Raw genomic sequence first — 13237 nt, forward strand, 5'->3', positions numbered from 1 at the left:
CTCCTCTCCCCCCTCCCCCCCCCCTTTTTTGCTGGAACCAAAAATATTACTAGTTGTTTTTTAAGCAATTTGTGATTAGCTAGTAATGTGAGGGCATCCTGTATTACAGTGCCCCTGGGTAATCCCTAAACCCTGGACTGTTAGGTGTGCTTTGAAGAGAGAGTTGAGGAGCACTGCTGTATTATAATTTGTCACCTTTGTCCTTTCCTCTGTTGTATTCTTGGGAAGATACCATGAAAGAGGCTGTGTATATGCTACAGCATAAAACCACTATGTGATAAGAAATTTTATTTATTATCCGTTCTGCCTTCCGAGTATTAAGGACATTTACAGAGAACCAAGAGGGACTGCCTCAACATTTCTACATATGTCTATAGTACTTCATTTGAATAGCAAAATATCAGAATTAAGCTTTTGTTACATGCTAATGTTTACTGATAACCCCAAAAAATGACAAAACTAGTACAAACAGCAAATAGTTCAGTGTCAAATAAAGTAACAATTTAGTTATTATGAAAAAGAGAAAGGTAAGGATTTAAAAATGGGTTTGACTCAGAAGAAACATTAATGGAGCATTGGAATTAAATACAATTGTATGTATATTCCTTTTTTTATACATTTGATTTTACATTATTTTCATTCTAACTTTTTCATTTACTCAATCACAAATAATTTTCAATAAATTAAAGACATTCACTCACTAGAAGATAAGCCCCTTGTTGTGTTGAATGGAAAAATGAAAAAAAAAATACACAATAGCAGTATTTTATTCACAGATTATTGCCTTATATTAAATAAATTCATTTGCTACCAGTAAGATTAAGGTTATTTTTATTTAATTGGTTTTATATTTTGGATAGTGAATGTCTAGGTAAACATCCATGGCATTTTGAGAGTTCCCCAATTATAGAGAACAATAATTACAGGTCAAAGATGATAAAGTATTTCAAATTAAAATATAAAATTCAAATATGTAAAGTGAAATATGTATTCATTATTTTTCCATAAAAAAATTATTATGTTGGCTTTCCTTAAATAAACATAAAAGGTTTTATGTTTTTTCATGAACCCAAGTGTGTAGGGAAAGTCAGAACAAGACAAAAAAAATCTGTCTCTAAGAGACACAAAATTATGCACATTGAAGTAAAACTCTATATATTTTTATCACTGTTTTTAGCAATCAAATTAAACTAGCAAAGTAAACAAAACAAAACATTAATTTATATAACACAATACAATAAAATAAGCAATTTCTCCCTCTTCTAAATGCAACAATTTTGGTGTTATCAATTAATACATATTTTTTTTCCCTCAGTATCCATCTTTTTATTTTTTTTTATATTCAAAACATTGTGGTCCAATTGCCAAGTCGTTTTTCTCTGGTACATGAACCTAAAGTGTATTGGTGGAGATATATGTACATCACAGAGCATATTTCAGGATCAAAAATATTGGAATGTTGCAGATAGTGATGTCGCGAACATAACATTTTCGGTTCGCAAATTTTCGGTTCGCGAACATAGACTTCAATGGGCAGGCGAATTTTAAAACCCACAGGGACTCTTTCTGGCCACAATAGTGATGGAAAGTTGTTTCAAGGGGACTAACACCTGGACTGTGGCATGCCGGAGGGGGATCCATGGCAAAACTCCGATGGAAAATTACACAGTTGATGCAGAGTCTGGTTTTAATCCATAAAGGGCATAAATCACCTAACATTCCTAAATCACAATGGATATGGATTGACACCTGACATATGACATATTGACACCTTGACATATGGATTGACACCTGTCCTCAGAGACCCTAATACACACTGACACAGAGCAGAATAGGGACTGTTCCCCCTACATAGGGTCACTTGGCAGATATCGATTGACACCTGTCCTCAGGGACCCTGATACACATTGACACAGAGCAGAATAGGGACTGTTCCTCCTACATAGGGTCACTTGGCAGATATGGATTGACACCTGTCCTCAGGGAACCTGATACACACTGACACAGAGCAGAATAGGGACTGTTCCCCCTACATCGGTCACTTGGCAGATATGGATTGACACCTGTCCTCAGGGACCCTGATACACACTGACACAGAGCAGAATAGGGACTGTTCCTCCTACATAGGGTCACTTGGCAGATATTGATTGACACCTGTCCTCAGGGACCCTGATACACACTGACACAGAGCAGAATAGGGACTGTTCCCCCTACATAGGGTCACTTGGCAGATATGGATTGACACCTGTCTTTAGGGACCCTGATACACACTGACACAGAGTAGAATAGGGACTGTTCCTCCTACATAGGGTCACCATTTTTAGCCCAAGGCAGCTCATCTCATCAGGCCTTTTTTAGTCGAATGTATCGCCCACTGTCCCTTCGGGATCCATCCCTCATTCATCTTAATAAAGGTGAGGTAATCTAGACTTTTTTGACCTAGGCGACTTCTCATCTCAGTGACAATACCTCCTGCTGCACTGAAGTTCCTTTCTGACAGGACACTTGAAGCGGGGCAGGCCAGAAGTTCTATCGCAAATTGGGATAGCTCAGGCCACAGGTCAAGCCTGCACACCCAGTAGTCAATGGGTTCATCGCTCCTCAGAGTGTCGATATCTGCAGTTAAGGCGAGGTATTCTGCTACCTGTCGGTCGAGTCGTTCTCTGAGGGTGGATCCCGAAGGGCTGTGGCGATGCGTAGGACTTAAAAAGCTCCGCATGTCCTCCATCAACAACACGTCTTTAAGGCGTCCTGTCCTTGCCGGCGTGGTCGTGGGAGGAGGAGGATTACTTTCACCTCTTCCCCTGTTTGATTCCCGTTGTGCTGTGACATCACCCTTATATGCTGTGTAAAGCATACTTTTTAATTTATTTTGCAAATGCTGCATCCTTCCCGACTTGTTGTAATTTGGTAACATTTCAGCCACTTTCTGCTTATACCAGGGGTCTAGTAGCGTGGACACCCAGTACAGGTCGTTCTCCTTCAGCCTTTTTATACGAGGGTCCCTCAACAGGCACGACAGCATGAAAGACCCCATTTGCACAAGGTTGGATGCCGAGCTACTCATTTCCCGTTCCTTCTCCTCAGTGATCTCAATGAAGGTATGTTCTTCCCCCCAGCCACGTACAACACCACGGGTACCAGATAGGTGACAACGAGCACCCTGGGATGCCTGTTGTGGTTGGTCTTCCTCCTCCTCCTCAAAGCCACATTCCTCCTCACAATCCTCTTCCAGCGTTGCCGCAGGTCCAGCAAGCGATGCTGATAAGGCTGTTTCTGGTGGTGATGGTGACCACAACGCTTCCTCTTCCTCTTCACGCTCATCTACGGCCTGATCCAGCACTCTTCGCAGGGCACGCTCTAGGAAGAAAACAAATGGTATGATGTCGCTGATGGTGCCTTCGGTGCGACTGACTAGGTTTGTCACCTCCTCAGAAGGATGCATGAGCCTACAGGCATTGCGCATGAGCGTCCAGTAACGTGGGAAAAAAATTCCCAGCTTCCCAGAGGCTGTCCTAGCATCCCGGTCATACAAATATTCATTAACAGCTTTTTCTTGTTGGAGCAGGCGGTCGAACATTAGGAGTGTTGAATTCCAACGTGTCGGGCTGTCGCAAATCAAGCGCCTCACTGGCATGTTGTTTCGCCGCTGGATATCTGCAAAGTGCGCCATGGCCATGTAGGAACGCCTGAAATGGCCACATACCTTCCTGGCCTGCTTCAGGACGTCCTGTAAGCCTGTGTACTTATGCACAAAGCGTTGTACGATCAGATTACACAAATGTGCCATGCACGGCACATGTGTCAACTTGCCCAACTTCAATGCCGCCAAAAAATTTGTTCCGTTGTCACAAACCACTTTGCCGATATCCAGTTGCTGCGGAGTCAGCCACTTTTCCACCTGTGCATTCAGGGCGTACAGGAGTGCTTGTCTGGTGTGACTCTCTGCTTTTAAGCAAGTCAAACCCAAGACGGCATAACACTGCCGTATCCGGGATGTGGAATAGTACCTGGGGAGCTGGGGGGGTGCCGTTGATGTGGAGCAAGACGCAGCAGCAGAAGAGGACTCAGCCGAGGAGGATGGTGCGTCAAGGTTCCATGCAGAAACTGTAGAAGATTGGGTGTCCTGTGTTAGCCAGTCAACTATGTCCTCAGAACTTTTCAAGTTCAGGGTACGTGGCCTCTGAAAATTGGGCATTATTCTAGGGCAAAAGGGAATCACAGCACCACGACCACGATGGCCCCTGCGGGGTGGCCTGCCTCTGCCTGTCATTTTTTGGGGGGGATTAGTGGTACTATGCGTGCAAGCTACTGTGAGACCAGATATGAGTGGCAATGTGCACTGGCAGAGGTTGACAGAGTACACGCTGTAGGCCTGACACACCCGCTTGAAGACAAGTAACTGCTATTCAATCTATAACAGTGAAAAAAGTTTTTTGGTTTTAAATGCACGCTATTGTGACACCAGATATGAGTGGCAATGTGCACTTGCAGAGGTTTGCAGAGTACACGCTGTAGGCCTGACACACCCGCTTGAAGACAAGTAACTGCTATTCAATCTATAACAGTGAAAAAAGGTTTTTGGTTTTAAATGCACGCTATTGTGACACCAGATATGAGTGGCAATGTGCACTTGCAGAGGTTGGCAGAGTACACGCTGTAGGCCTGACTCCCGCTTGCAGACCGGGCCTGGCCCCCACTATCCCAAAAATAATTTGAAGCAGTCAATGCTCCCATAACGGCGGTAGAAATAAAAAATCCACGAAAAATTATCCATCTTCACCCCACAAGGGCTCTGCGCAGACTGAACTTGCAGAGCGAGAAAGCCTTATAAAGGCTTAATCCAAAAAGAGTGCTCTGACAGTGCCCCCTTGTTTGTTCGGATCCTAGTGGGTGGAGGCTGTGGGGGACAATAGGTGTGGCCCCCATTTGCTAAGTGGTACGGTTAATTCATTTAGTAGGTACCCCACCATGGGAGCATGGGGGATGTGTGCCCATTTTCTTATGTCAGTGAGCAGCCACTGGCTCCTTACTGTTCAGTATACATTCCCCTACTCATGGCACAGTGAGTAATGGCAGAGAGAAGGATTTATCCTCCTTATTAAGCCAAAGGTTTAGGCATATGATTGTGCAGTATGAGTCATGGAAGGCATATTTGCTACAAATTCCATTATTCTAAAGTTGATTGTAAAATACAGTAGATATATTCAGACAGGGTGAGGGGAGGGGGGGGGGTGTCATGGGTGGATTTAGGAAGTATAGCTCCAAGTTGTTTCTGTTTTTAAATGTTACGTACAAAGGAAGAAACGTACAAAGGAAAGAACAAATTGCAGGATGAAATTTTGTCCAACAAGCAATTCGTTGTTTGTTTCATACGTTGTAATGTTTATTTGTTCATTCGTCTTTCAGACGAATGGACTAATAGCCGAAATCTGAATTAAAACATGTTTGCCTTAAAATGCCCAAGTCTAATAAAAAGTGGAGCCAGGATAGCAAAAGCAACACAAATGTGAGAAGAGGGGCTAATATTCCTATGCCACAGAATACACATTGCTACGGACTTGGATACATAGTCTGAACAGTGGCCTATTGCTCAGAGCACCTCATGGCATGGAGCATTATCCAAATCAAAACAATGAAGTGTCTATGGCACACGTAAAAAAGAGGATTATTTACTAAAATGAGAATTCAAAGTACCTGATGAATTAGATATTATTTTCAAGTTCCACTATTTTGACCTTAAATTTTAAATTCACTTTGAATTGTCACTTTAGTAGAGTAACCCTGTCTGCCTCTTCATGATTTTTTTCCTTGCACCCATTATCTTTCTCACTCCACTGTCCTATTATTTTAGAGATTAGGAGCCGATTTTGCTCTGGAATGCCTACCATTAAGCTAATAAACGTGTATAGTGAATATTATACGGGCTATATTCTCATTGCTTTGAATTCATTTAAATCATTAACTTATGAGAAAACAATCTGAGGAAATACATGGTTGAGCTTTATGTGGTAATCATAACCAGACTCTACTGGAACTAAAGATTGACCTATTGAGAGGTGAAACTATAGATTGAGAGTGTTGCAAATAAATGCCAGGAAAGGACTGTATATGGTAATGGTCCATTTTCTAAAGGGCTATGAGTGGAATTGACTTGGATCACAGGAAGGGAATCAGGTGGTGGAGATCATGGTATGGTAGAACTGATCAATGGGGGAACCAGAAATGGCAGCCAGGAAACTACAGCTAGATGATTCTGTCTCCAGGGAGTCTGGGAACATAATGTGATTAGATGACTCACCAAAACCTCTGCGTAGAATAAGGTTTTTTTCACAAGGTTTTTTTTCAATACCTTGCATAGATTAATAAAAAAAATACATAACAAATGTCCCCTATTGCACTAAAACAGCATGCAATGTTGTATAGCAAGATGTACCAATTATATTCCTAATATCAGCGCAATATACAATATGCAACCTAGTCAGTGAACACAACATATCAAACATCTATGGGTATGATATTATATGTGGTATTTTATAGACACATCTCCTTATCCTTCATGATAAAAGATCCGGTGGGGTGGGCTGAAGAATGTGAAACCCAGGCATTATCATAATTTATCTTTTCAGATACCATGTCTTCAGCAGTGCAGGCCTGAGAAGGACGCTTAACATGTCCCTCATATGTCTGGCCATTTTTATGGGGTCCATGCTGCCCATGGTGGGCTGGCATTGTATATAGTCAATGTATACTTTAGGCCCTAAATGGTAAAATCATATACCGGTAGTTCTTTGGGGGTTCATTGGCACACAGGTTGAGAAACAGGTGCCATGGCAAGGCACTTTATTGTGGCCACAGTCTGATCAAGTCTAAATAGGCTGTATATTCTATATATGGGTCCAATGAGTCACAGGTAAATTGGTTCGAGATAGCCTAAATTGATTATAAAGTTTTTAAGAGCAGGGTATGTAGGACCTAAATAAATGTTCATATACTCCTTAAATCCAATGTTATATGAAGTGTTATTGCATCCTCCACTAAAGATGGGATATACACTTCAACAGCTTGGGGCCTGGTTTCTGCTTTGTTTGCATGGATAATATTAAGAACAATACAGTTAGGGGAAAAGTATTTGATCCCCTGCTGATTTTGAACGTTTGCCCACTAACAAAGAAATGGTCAGTCTATAATTTTAATGGTAGGTGTATTTTAACAGTGAGAGACAGAATAACAAAAGAAAATTCCAGAAAAATGCATGTCAAAAAAGTTATTAATTGATTTGCATGTCAATGAGTGAAATAAGTATTTGACCCCTTCGACTTGTAGTTGGCCACCAGGTTTGCACACATCTCAGGGGGGATTTTGTCCCTCTCCTCTTTGCAGATTCTCTCCAAGTCTATTAAGGTTTTGAGGCTGACATTTGGCAGCTCAAACCTTCAGCTCCCTCCACAGATTTTCTATAGGATTAATGTCTGGAGACTGGCTAGGCCACTCCAGGACCTTAATGTGCTTCTTGTTGAGCCACCTCCTTTGTTGCCTTGGTTGTGTGTTTTGGGTCAATGTCATGCTGGAATACCCATCCACGACTCATTCTCAATGCCCTGGTTGAGGGAATGAGGTTCTCACCCAAGATTTGGCGGTACATGGACCTGTCCATCGTCCCTTTGATGCAGTGCAGTTGTCCTGTCCCCTTAGCAGAAAAAAACCCTGAAACATAATGTTTCCACCTCCATGTTTGACTGTGGGGATGGTGTTCTCGGGGTCACAGGCAGCATTCCTCCTCCTCCAAACACAGCGAGTTGAGTTGATGCCAAAGAGCTCAATTTTGGTCTCATCTGATTTGACCCTGTAACTTTCCAAAACACCGTACAATCTGTTAATGGGGGGGGTAATGTTTTACTTGTGAGACATTGCTGAATACAAATATGTGCATTTTATTTTAGTAAAAGTGAACAGTATCATGACATTTACAGCTAAAATGTCAGGCGGAACTACAATTTGATTTTTAAATCTTAATTTCTTCCAGTTTTTTTAATTTTTATTCATAATAAGTTATGTTTCAAATATGAATTGTTCATTAAAAAATAAAGCCCTGAAAAAAAAACTGCTAACAGCTCAACCGGACAGTCGCATGAGCTGTTAGCTCCTCCATGAACTGACCCTACACAGCTATTAGAACAGCTTATAACAGCCCATAATCAGCGACAAAACCTACAACAGGTACCTCACAAAGAATGGTATCAAAATCTGCCAAGAAACCGAAACAAAAACAATCTCTGCTGCAAATACAAGCGCTCTCGACACCGCGCTCACAGGCCCATGATGGCGCCGAACCGCATCAATCACCAGCGGCCTATTCTGACGCCAGCGACATCACCTCAGTCTCTGAACCAACGATGGCTCCGGCTACAGACCTCTTGGTCCATAAGATGCTACAAGCCATGCAGACCTCCCTGCAAGCTGACCTTACCAAGATGGCGAGAGAAATAAGAATGGACATCCAGGTGCTCGGCGATAGAACGTCGCACCTAGAGGAAAAAACAGAATAAATTATCTCCACTCACAACACCCTAGCAGATGCCTATGCAGACATACAGGACCAACTAGGCCGCCTAACGGAGAAAGTCGCTGACCACGAGGATAGAGACCGGCGCAGCAATATCCGCCTGCGCGGCATCCCAGAGGAGGTTCTCCCCCAAGACCTCCAGGCCTATGCCACCGGCCTCTTCCAACACCTGGTCCCTAATCTCACACAGCCAGACTTCCTCATTGACTGTATCCACAGGCTACCGAAACCGAGAGCCCTGCCAGCATCAACGCCCAGAGACGCAATTGCCAAAATGCACTATTACACAACCAAAGAAAAAATAATGAGAGCGTCAAGACGTACACAAGACTTGACGGAGAAATTCAAAGGGATCCAACTATATACCGACCTTTCTGCATCCACCCTCAGAATGGGACATTGCTATGCCGCGCCAACATATCCAAGAAACGCGCAAAGAACAACGCAGGCCCCTGCAGAAAGCCCAGAACGATTGGAACATGGTCGCTGCAGATAAGTGACATTGCCATAACTTACACCTATTTTTCCACTATAGGGCACAATAGCCCAACTTTCTCATTTATGAGAACCGTTCATAATTATGCCTTTTGCATTTATGTTTCATAATTAACAAACTGTTTGTTTACTGCATGTATATAATCACGACCCACTCTGAGACACTCCCACTCACTCACTGGGCCTTGCCGCGGTGCCGGGGCCCCGGTCACTGCGGTGATGCAAGCGAGGCCACCACCCACGCTTCCAGAGAGATTCAGCCTAGGCCTGAAACCATATAGTCTTAACCCCATTAGGCGAATCAAGACAAGTGAACACACTGCCCCATACTACAGAAAAAAAAAAAGTATGTGTGGGACACCTTAAGAGGAAGAGGCTACGAGACCACTAATTCACTATCTCTGCGTAGCCACACCACGGAATTAGGCAACCCAAGGCTGGGGTGATGGAGAAACCCAGGGCAAATTTAAATTTCCCCGAACATAAAGGGTCGACCATCCCTATACTTGCCTAACCCCCCCAGGCTCAAAGGAGCCGTGTTATTACTGTCTGAAGATGCAAGGCTCTTGCCAAGACGGACATTTGTACATAGTTCTCCCCACTCAGATACCCCGCTATACTCGATACATCTGTTACCCATCCCTGATCCTCCAAGTACCCAACCGCAAAATGCACGTACTACCACATGCGGTACCGTTAGGGAGCACGCATGAATTCAGTGTTACAACTGAAAACCGGATCGCAACAAATATACCAGATCGCATGAATAATAGAGCACTGGTAGCCCTTATACATTGAGACAAACGAAAGGTCAAGGCCCCACAGCACTACCTTCCGAGGCCACAGCATAGGGTGTTTGATAGTATAACCCCTCATAGATCACAGAGATGCCTGAAGTCAGACAACAATTTTAAGATTACATTGCTCACACAGGGTTATCCCACCTCACGAATAGCTACTTGGCCCCACCACCATAAATGACACTCACGATACTGTCCTTGAACACCAAGGGACTTAACTCCCCACACAAAAGGAGATTAGCACTAGAAGAAGCGAAAAACCACAAATCTCACATCACATTATTCCAAGAAACTCACTTTAAATGGGGAAACCGCCCTAAATTCTGTTCCACAACGTTCCCCCACGACTATCAGTCTTGCTACAAAAAAAAGAGGTGTATCCATTCTAATTAGTAAAACTGTGGCATTCTCATTAGTTAAAAAAAAGTTGGAGATAAACAGGGGAGGTTCCTCTTGCTACAATGCTACATTAATAATGAGCCATATACCCTCCTTAACTTTTATGGCCAACACACAAAACCGAATTTTTAGACAATATTCTTGCATTAACCAACAGGTATAAATTTGGGGAACTCATTTTGGGAGGTGACACCAATTTCCTTTTAGACTGCTCACTAGATACAACATCAACCCACAAACTCACTTCTGCATCAACTCGCAAACAACATAAAATCACGTCAGCACTATGTAACCAGATACTACAAAATAACTTTCTAGATCCCTGGAGAATTCTACACCCTTTAGAACGGGACTATACCTTCCACTCCCCGGCGCACAACATATATACCAGAATTGACAGATTCCTCCTACCGGCCACATCAATGCACAAGGTCCTCTCGGCTCAAATAGGCCTGATCACTTGGTCGGATCATGCACCGATTACAATTACTATAGAAGAACACTTCCCCTCTACAGGCAAAGGGTCATGGAGACTAAATGACTATCTCTTAATAGACCCCAAAGTTAATGAACAGATAAAGGCGGAACTAATATCATACTTCCAAACATGACTCCTGGAGTGGACATATCTACTATATGGCAAGCACATAAGGCAGTCATGAGAGGACTGCTCATTAGAGCAGGAAGTTACGCCAAAAAAGAACGACTTAGGGAATACACTACTCTAATCTCAGAACTAACAAACCTTACACACAAAAATAAAACTGCCCCAACACAAACCTTACAACGCCAAATTCTAACGCTACAAACCAAACTTCGAGATCTAGAATTACGAAAGACGACTTTTATGCTCAGACGCCATAAACATAACTTTTTCACGCAAGGCAACAAAGCAGGCGCGCTTTTGGCAGCACAGCTCAAAACGCGCACTGCAAATTCCAGAATAGCCTACTTATGTACAAGCTCAAAGCAAAAACTTACCAACCCACAAGATATAGTAGAAGCATTCGCTTCGTATTACAGTACCTTTTAAAACCTTAAGGAAGCCCCCTGGACCATTCCACCTCAACTACCTGCTATCCAGACCTTCTTGGCCAAGGCAAACCTACCCAGACTCACTCCTGAAGACGTTAGTGCCCTATCTGCACCATTCACCAAACAAGAACTAGAAAAAACTATTGCACAACTACCCAAGCACGGATATACAAATCTCTATTATCAATCATTTGCACCGACTCTCTCCCCACATATGACTACACTGTTCAACCACTGCTTCTCAAGGGGATCGCTACCCTCTGAGATGCTGAAAGCTCACATATCTACACTCCCGAAACCGGGAAAAGCGCCCACACACTGCCCCAACTTTCGGCGTATTTTTTTACTCAACGTAGATACTAAACTCTATGCCAAGTTATTGGCGAACAGGCTATCTGAAATCCTCCCTTAACTAACACATAATGACCAATCTGGCTTCGTAAAAACGAGACAGGGCTCAGACAACACCAGGAAAATCCTAAATATTCTTGCCCATGCAAACACCCACCAAACTAAGGGCCTTCTTCTGGCACTAGATGCTGAGAAGGCCTTTGATAGGCTCAACTGGGATTACATGCAGCAAGTCCTACAGTCGTTCGATTTTACCCCACATATCATCTCTGGCATAATGGCTCTATACAACAACCCCACAGCCCAGGTAGCGAACGCCGACGTTCATATCCACGCCACTAAACATCACTAATGGAACTAGGCAAGGCTGCCCTCCCTCCCCCCTGTTATTCGTCCTCTCTTTAGAACCCCTTGCACACATGATTAGAAATCACCCAAATATTAGAGGAATGTCAATAGGTTCCACCGAATATAAACTCTCCATGTTCGCGGATGATATCCCCCTAACGCTAAGTGAAGTACCAACATCCCTACCAACACTGATACAGTTACTAAACACATACGGTACACTTGCATACTACAAACTAAACCAATCTAAAACCCAAGCCCTGCCTATAGGCCTCCCACACTCTGTGACTCAAGAACTCATTCAAACGTATAACTTTGACTGGAGAAAAGACCACATTACCTACTTAGGGGTCAAGATAGCGCCCACAATGAATGATATGTTTCACTACAACTACAAACCGCTGCTCCCTCTTTGTAAGTCGATATGCCTTCAATAGAAACCAGTGAAGCTGTCATGGCTGGGAAGAATAAATACTATTAAAATTATCCTCCTCCCAAAATTGCTCTATATATTCCGCCTCTTGCAGATAAGGGCACCACTCACATTCTTTAAAAAACTCCAACAGACCCTATCTTCCTACATATGGGAATCTCACAAACTCAGATTGGCCCACCGCCTCCTACAACAACGCACTGCAGAGGGTGGAGTAGGCCTGCCAGACTTACATAACTATTACAAAGCAGCTATCTTAGAAACCGCGATCAAATTACACACACCCAAAGGTATATTCCAATGGGTAGATATGGAAACTGCCCAAACAGACACGACGCCACTAACAGATATCCTATGGACCCCCAAACCACTTCGCCCCACCAATGGGAATCTCTTCCCAACCACATCGCTAACCATATACCAATGGGACATGCTACAACGCAAACAGAATGCCACACACAAATTTCACCCACGCACTCCTTTAACAGCCCTATCACCCTGGCTCTCGATCAGGTCCTGGGCAAAAATGGGAATCACCACACTAGATCAAATTTTACAAAATAACACTATCAGACCATTTCCAGATCTACAGAGAGAATTCCAGTTAACCAATTCCTCAGTCTTTCCATACATGCAACTCCAAAGCGTGATTCTGTCTCATGTAGCACATAAGTCGACGGCTGACAATGCAGATACCAAAGAAATACATTTATTATACGACAGATGTTAGCAAACCCCAACTAAAACCAAAACCCTCGCGCTATGTTACCACACACTCTTAAAATCGATGCCATCGCACACCCCTACTTA

The sequence above is a fragment of the Pelobates fuscus genome, chromosome 5 (genome assembly GCF_036172605.1).
Source record: "Pelobates fuscus isolate aPelFus1 chromosome 5, aPelFus1.pri, whole genome shotgun sequence".
NCBI lineage: Eukaryota > Metazoa > Chordata > Amphibia > Anura > Pelobatidae > Pelobates > Pelobates fuscus.